Source organism: Etheostoma spectabile, chromosome 9 (genome assembly GCF_008692095.1).
Source record: "Etheostoma spectabile isolate EspeVRDwgs_2016 chromosome 9, UIUC_Espe_1.0, whole genome shotgun sequence".
In the NCBI taxonomy this organism is placed as follows: domain Eukaryota; kingdom Metazoa; phylum Chordata; class Actinopteri; order Perciformes; family Percidae; genus Etheostoma; species Etheostoma spectabile.
In genome coordinates this window covers 12,488,271-12,497,049 of record NC_045741.1, presented here as the reverse complement: position 1 = coordinate 12,497,049, position 8,779 = coordinate 12,488,271, and positions in this window count along the sequence as shown.

Here is an 8,779-nt window from a genome sequence, read left to right as displayed (position 1 = left end):
ACTTTAGTCACGCTCTTGCATGGAGCTTTAGATCCTTCGCTCCTGATAAGCCATTGTGCTTCCAGCTTTGTCTGTTGCCAAACGTGGTTGAGATAATCATCTGTAACAACTTTGTGAATGGATATATGACACGTGGCACGCTGCATAGGAACAGATCAGCAAGGCAGTTATGAATGGAGATGCTGTTGCCATCTGTTCAGGCTTCCAGAGACCTTCAGAGATTTAGACCCCTACGTATATCTTCACAACAAATATTTCTGAATGTTGAGTACACTTGCAGCTGCTGCTCAAATATAATTATTGGGAAGTAGAAATATAACACCAACAACAATTTTAACGTGGATATGTAAATCATATTGTAAAAATGTCAAGTTTGATTCATTTGGACATTCAAAAAATGCAATAGGTGACGTGAGTGAGGTGATGCTGGGTTGTGATCAACTTGCAATGCATTTTTAAAACTTGATTATTTATTCAATGTCTAATAATAATAATAATAATAATAATAATAATACATTTAATACAGTTGCACTATATCCACCGGGGCTGGGACGATACGCTTTTGTCCTGATTCGATTCTTTCATGATACATGGGAGCCGATTTGATTTGTATTGCGTTCCAGAAGTTTTATTCTAGCATGTATTTTCCCCATTTTCTGGAAACAGAAACGATGTAGTCAGCGGTACCGGATAAACAGAAAATATTTAGGTGAAATATTAAAAAATATTGATTCTAGGGAAAATAATCCCCCTAATGGCCACACAATCTGCCTAATCCCCACAACAGCATTATGGTTGACTATTGTATTCAGAAGTGGACCTCTTGTGTAAGCACTCTTACAAAGAGGGCCTATCCCAACCGATGCTTTCTGAATAGCAAACATCCCGGTGCCTCCATTTGCAATGTAGATGTGCGTGTGTGTTCTCGCTCTCTATTGAATTGTTTTCTTAATCGTTTCCTTTGTGCCAAGAAGTAAAGAAAACAGATTGCGTCTGAAGAGCATTGGAAGTGCCAATGACCCCTGGTCACGACAGCAACATTAGGACTGCCAGAACAGCAGATAAAGAGCCAGACGGGTCAACTACTCTGTCCTGCCATGATTGCTAGCACCAACATTTTCTTAAAGGGAGACCATTTGGTATTCTGTGTAGCCTCTTGCATTTTAAAGAATAGGAACTTTTAAAAATAATTCCGTATTGTTGCTGTTAAGCCACTTTTTGCTGGATTTGAAACAATTTTAACACCTCCACTCCATCTCCTGTCACATATTTGGTTTGTCACTCTTCGCGGAATGCCTTCAACTAAAGTATACATGCATTAATAGGTCTTCTCCCGAGTCATATCTCAATTTCTAATACTGTTTGTGAGCAAACGAATATAATTAAATAAATAAACAAAGATATAATTGCAACAGGAGACAATATTTAACTCCGTGCTTTTCTTATCTTAGAAAAAAAGGCACATTATCAACGTATAAAAGTACTAAGCACCGTAGCAATGACCAAAAAGCCAAAACATACAGTAGTATGATTGGAAAGAAACCTAATTGTCTTTCAAACCTCTGTGGTACGTTCTATTTATTAATCTGAAAGTGATTCCAAATCTTGGGGATAATGAAAATCTCTTTTATAAATATGTATGCAGTGAAGTCACAACATAATAGGGGGCTGGTGAAAAACAGGAGGCAGCAAGGCGGCTGAAGGATGAGGCGCAAGCCCTGCAGAAAAGAATGTTCCCCCAGCAGAAATTGGTTTAATTAATAGGACATTTTACATAATGATTACAGTGTAATTGCACCGACTAGCAGAGTGTCATTAAATATATCCTTGCTCCTTTACAACACCCTCCAGCTAAAAATAATGAGTTACATTGGAAATCACTATGCAACAGGTTCATAAATAACATTTAAGCCTATACAAGGCAAGTACTTATAAATAATAAATATTTGCCTTTTGTAATTGAAGAAAAAATGACTGCCTCTTTTTTTCTGCCGCTGCACACTGCTTTTTTCCTGTTGTAGCTCAGGACAGGAGAATTTCCCCTTTTTTTTCACCTCTTGTAAGTGCTGAATAATTTATTTGCCGGCTAATAGTCAACACTGTCAACACTCGGTGGTTAAAATATACCTGTGTCCAGATAAATGCAGCAGCAGGCTACAAAGCGATTATTCCCTGCTTCCAGATATTTTGTTGGATGCAGTCCCTGTATACACTGCAGTAAATCACCAACTTCCAATTACCTTCCACCATAAAACAAGGCTTGTATTCAAATCAGGCCCCAAAAGAGAAAGAGACGGGGACAACTGAACCCATGCCTTGGGGCGCTGACTGAATGTGTGCATGCAGGAGTGTGTGTCAGTGTGGAGGTGTGTGGGTGTGGGGGGTGGAATTTGTTTCTTCGTTTAATGCTTATTCCATTTTACTGCAAAGTGGCACTGCTCCACTATCCCTGCAATAGCACTTTCATGCTGGCCGGGTTTTCATTGGCTTAAAATGTTGGCTACTGAAATATTTTCATTAGTCTTTCTTCAATTGAAGATCCAAAAGTTTCTCTTGAATATCGTCCAAAACAGGATGAAAGAGTTAGATGTGCCGTGATCAAGTGCCATGATTGCAGAATTACCAAAGCAGTGGTAATTGTTCTCAGGGGATTGTTGTGCAGTAAGTGGATCTATCAATCATTTTTATGTATTGGAGCTTGGAGGTGGATATAAGTCCTTGCTACTGTTAACCTTTTAGGAATTAAGAAAAATGAAAAATTGCATTGAAATATTTTGGAATTACACTTATATTTATAACAAAACATAATTAGTTTAAACATTTTAAACTTTCAGTTGATGAAAGTTTTTTAGTATTCAAACAGCGTATAGTTTATTATTATCGTATTATAGTTTACTGACGTTCCAGGGATTTCTGGTCATGTCATCATCTCATCAGTGGAGCTACAGGATTAGTGGTGGGATTCCATTTGTGATCTCTGCGCCTTCGATGAATTCTCTGAGCACAGTTAAGTTATGTGTGTATGTGAGTTATACAGTATGCATTCATCATGTCGGGATAACAAATTTGTTCAGATTATCACATAACGGGAGTAAACTTGCATTCTTGACCAGGTTAGCCATGTATTTTCGTTAGGTTTAGTTGTACGGTTAAGGTTAGAATGACTTTAAGTTAAGTGTACATTGAACAGTAATGAAGGAAATATTTACTAGAGTAAAACTAACAATAACAGTGTAAAAATACTTCATTTCAAGTAAAAGTACTGCATTGCAAATATTACTTAAGTATGTATAGTATTGAAAATAGATCTACTCAATGCAGAAAAATACTCATCAGATTATTAATGCTGATGCATTCATGTGTACGTTGATTTTTACTGTATAGTTACTGTATAGTGAGTGGAGCAAATTAAACTATTTTATATACTGTTGGGTAGTTTAAACTATTAGCTCATCATATGTTTTGAATTTAACATTTGGATTTGTGGCAACAACAAATAAGATAAATAAAGTTGAGTAAAATGTTTAATATTTCCTTCCGATTTATAGTGGAGCATGACACATCATAAAATGAAAATACTTAAAGTAAAGTATGAGTACCTCAAATTTGTACACACTGCACCTGAGTAAATGGACTTAATTTACAGCACTGAAATTAAGTCTTTATGTGTGTTATGTATGTTAGTCAGTAGTACAATAGTACAACTTTTCATCTATGTATGCATGGAAAATCCATATTACTTCCTATTATACACCTCCCCACCTTCAACGACCTCCTTCGTGTCCTCTCATCACCAATCCCCCTTGTCGTCTTGGCTCCTCTCCTCCACATCCTGCTATCCTTCTTGTCCCCATTAAACTAGCACAGTGGGTCTGATAAATGTCTACCCAGGTATCATCATCACACATGCAGATTCCCCTTGAACACGATTCACTTTTGATCACAGCTCCTCTGTACGGCGGTGGATAAAAAACATGCAGGATGCTCTCCTTGCTGCTCGCCTCCCTGCCTCTGAGTGTATTAAATACCCCGCTTTCACTCCACACACACACACACACACACACACACACACACACAACCAGCCGCCTTCTCTCCATACCTATATTCCAGCAGCAGACACCATCAATGGTTTGCATTTATGCAGAATGCATCAATAACTGGAAAAACTAAGAGGCCTTGTCAGGGACGGGGAGTTGTCACAGGCGCGGGCAAACGATTCTACGCGGTGCTCATCTGAGCTGCAATCAGCCCATAATCTGAGTATACATCAGGCCTTTGTGACATAGAAATTTCCTGCTCCTCCGCTCTCATTTTCAGAGGCAGTAATCACAGGGAGAGGCGCTCAACCTCCCCGAAATGTATAAATAATTTTCCTTCAAACATATTAGCAGTCAAAATACCAATATCCATCATGGCGATGCGGGGAGCTTCTTAAGAAGCAATCAGAGCCTCTGCATGTGTTCTTTGTCTTTGGCAGCTGAGAGACAGGGCGCAGATTACTTGTGCGAGTCCTGTTTTGCATAATGGCCTACCCCCTTGGTGCTTTTAAACTTTCCTGCCGATCCATTACGTTTACCAAGCCCAGTTCCCTGCCTGTCTTTAATAGCATGCTTCCTTGGGAAGAAGATCTGGACGAGGGTTTAAAGACCTTTTTATTAAGGCACGCATGTGGGCCTCCATCCATCTCCAACCGGCAGACACGTTTATGTTCCATGGACGGGTTATGTACCGCCATCTTAAAAAGCGAAAACTTGCCCTTTTTACCTCATTCGGTAAAAAAGGGAATTTTTGAGACGAGTTGGTAGTTTTCAAGGTTACCAGGGCAAGAAATACCCTGAGCAGCAAATGTACGTTGTGTGCCAACAAGCTGTGTCAGATCATTTTTATAAGAAATTTAGATGAAAGACAACATTGGCCCTGAATACAGACCTCTTGTGCTGCCATGGATAGTGTCATATTCTCAACACATTTATGTATGAAGATGTAAAATGGCATAATCCAGGCATAACACCATCTCATTAAAGCACAGCAAAATATCGCTTTTTTTCATGCCAGAGGAGAAAGAGGATGTTACCGCAATTCACAAGAGGTGAAAATTAAGGCAGTTTGAGCTTGGAAGTCACCGGAGCTTGACAGGACATGGGCTGCAGTTTTATGTCACGTCGTTTATCTGCAGTTTATATTTTCTATGACCGCATTGTCTTTTTCAAGAACCTTTGGAAAATACACAGGCTGTAAAAACAGCCACCTTTTGTCTGCGATGTCCCTCACCAATGCTAATGTTTTTGTAACAGTTGCAGCCTCTTAATGATCCACAAACACTTTTCGCAAGATATTTCTTTCTAATATCGGTTTAAATGTCTTTCCTAAGTAGCAGATGTGGGGTCAGCGAAGGTGGGAACTTTAGGAAAAATAGGTGAGTAATGAAACATTCTGCAAATGGTGTAAAGCTAGTGAGGGATACCCTCATCGTTGACGATAAAGCACACTGAGGCAAAGCAAACACCCATGGATCACCACCCTTTTCATTACAACAGTAAGAGGAATCATACTTTCATTTCTTACCATCAGCTTTAAACGGTAAAACCCAAACTTTGATGTAAAGTTCCATAATAAAAAGAATAATAATGGCTCTCTGTGTGCTTACTGATTAATGGGTTGTATCCTAGCTGTGTGCAGACAGATAACAGAAAAGATTCTTTTTTAGCTAGAACTAAACTGGAGAAATAGACATGTCTTTGTATGAAAAGATATGGTACGTGCTCCCTGAATTCTGACAGATCATCCCAAAAATGGAAAGGTTTTAGCATAGCATCTTCTTAAAAACACTGCCACCTGTTCTTTTATTTTCTTTCATATAACCAGGCAAAAAACTCATTGAATACAATGCAGACAACATAAAAAGGGCTATGACAACCGTCACACACAACCAAAGAGTAAATAATATCCAATTCAGACACATACACAGGTATGAGTTTTGAAATCCATCGAAAATGAAATACAAAATGTATCCTAACCAAGAGAGTTCATTTTCAAGATCCTTTAAAATAGACTCAGACCATTTCAAGTTTATGTTCTTTCTACATTATACTGCGCCCCTTTGAACCATCTCATTTTAAGTTTACTTTGTGCTACCTAAACAATATATGTCTTATTTAATATTAATAACATAATCTTAATATATCTTGAGTAAGTAGCAAGTATTGTAAAGGTCCAATGTCCAAACTTTAACTCTTAGCCAAGAAGCTATTTGAAAAAAAAAAAAAAAGGCATGCAGAGACCATTATCATGTAGAAGTAGATAATATGCATGTGCATGTTGTGGCAGTTTTTTATTAAATTGTAAATCTGGATGGGAAAGTGAAAAATGCTGGCTCTTGTTATATCCGTTTTTTGGCCCTCCCTCCCCCTTCTCCCTTCTCCCTTGGTCCTCTCCTCTCTCTGGCCCTCTAGACTGTAAGGGCAACAAGGAATTATAGCTCAGTGAAGTGCAGTGGCAAAGCCCCAGAGATTCATAGACAGTCTCAATGATAAAGTCCAAACCGGGAGAATCGCTACTAGTGCAATAACAGCGAGAGAGGGTCACAATAAAGTTTAGTTTAATGACAAGAACAAATAACTTTAACATTTGGCTGGGGCACTGAACCCCTTCACCAGGATCACATCTGATATATCAGCAGGCAACTGCCCGTGACTGCTGGGCGATTGTGCTCGCCACTCTGGCACTAGTGATGCATGTGGATCCCGTGGCAGGTGTCCATTTTATAGACTTATTCAGTTTGAAATGTTGGACACTGGCTGCGGCTCAGTCTGGGGCGGAGAGGCTAGATTAGTGTTACTGCACAGCTGACTCCAGCTCCTCTACTGCTATCTGGCCCTGGGACTACCTAACTGTTAGCCACTGAATAGCTAACAGCCAGCATCTGCGGTGAAATCAGGGCTTGGACAGAGTCCTGAGGACAGAGCCACTTAGGCTCTAATCACCACAAAAACGACACAGAGCAGAAGAGGAATTATAGGTGACCAGCTGTTGGTCAGAGCCAGTAGAATTACTCATTGGATTTTTTATATATTAAATAGGGCTACAACTAATGATTACTTTCATTATTGATTATTCTGCCCATTATTTTCTGGATTATTGCATAAATGTTTACTGTAAAAATGTTAGAAAATAGTGAAGAATGACGGTTACAATTTCCTAAAATCCAAGGTGACGTCTTAAAATGTCTTACTTTTTCTCACCAACCACCCAGAACCCCAAAATATTCTGTTTTTAGTAGCACAAGACAAAGAAAAGCAGCAAGTATTTACATTTCAAAGAGATGAAAGTATTTGTGCTTGGATAACATGATGATTAAATGATTATGAAAATAATTCATTCATTTTCTGGTGATTGACTAATCAATTAATCAAGTTATGGTTTAGTTGTCATATTAAATACTGTGCTAATTAAGTACTAAGTACTTTACTGCTATGGACTGAAATAGCATGAAATTAAGACAAAAAACTCCACTGGTAGATGCTTAAAAAGTTTTTTTTCTCACAAGCTGTTCGTTTTCGCATCAACACGTGAACAACATGAGCGGGCATGGTGCATTGATGAGAAAAATCTATGGATCATAACAATATTCAATTTGCAGCCACAGCATCCTTTGACAGGCTACTTAGCTCCGGTGAGCGATGAGTGCTGATGGCCCTGAGGTGTTTCTGATGGCTGCATGGGGCTGCTGGGCAGCTGCTGGTCTGTAGCTGGATCAGGGGGTTCAGGCCGGCAGCCATATTGTAAAACCAGCATGAGAGGAGGCCATGGGGAGACGGATAATAGAAGATAGATACCATGCACAGGATCATTTTCTCACACCTGAAGTGTTGGGCTTAGATGCTGGATGTTGTGTTAAGTATATTTGGTTTAAAAACAAATATAAAAATCATTTAGGACAGAACCATTTTAAGATAGAAGACACTTTCGGCTACTCAAACCTCTTTCAGGAAACTATTGCCTGAACTCATCTTAATGCTAACTCTCTGTCTGTACTCGCTTTTTTCCCCAAAAAACTCCTGTTAGTTATTTTTTGCCATGTTTCTAGTTTACACGGCCTGAAAAGACCCATTCAGGACAGCTATTGTTGAATGCAGGCCTCATATGCAGATCCATTTGAAGCACCATTATACAAAAAGAATGTGGGAGACAAAGTGAAGACAGGCTAGTGACAAATGATCAACCTGATAATAGGCTGTAAGACACACTTACCATGCTAACAACACGCCGCACAGAACGTACGCGCCCCCTGTTGAACGCAAACAATGTGCTTCCAATCTATCATCGTTGATCCGTGTCATTATTACCCCTCGATGGCCATGCGGACATCAACATGACAATGCAACATGCAGGAGCCGTATTTAGTACGATAGATTATTATCATAGAGAATGTGGCACAGATCTCTTATGGAGCATTATACCCAGTGTGGATGTTAACAAACAAACAGATTTATGTCGTGCTTTCTCTGAGGAGGCAACCTGGCTGAGCAGTGTGTGTGTGTCTGCTTGTATGAGTGTGTGTGTTGGAAAGCTTCGCAGGTGAAATGTTGTGCTAATTCTGTACAGGTTGGGCTAATGTCGAGCCCCGGGGTCCCGTTCTGTTGGCAAGCTGATTGGTGATTAGAGATATAATTAAGAGCAGCTTTGACACAGGCGCTGTCCTCCACCTCCTCAAGCTCCTTTGTCAACCCCCTCTTCCACACACACACACACACACACACACACACACACACACACACAC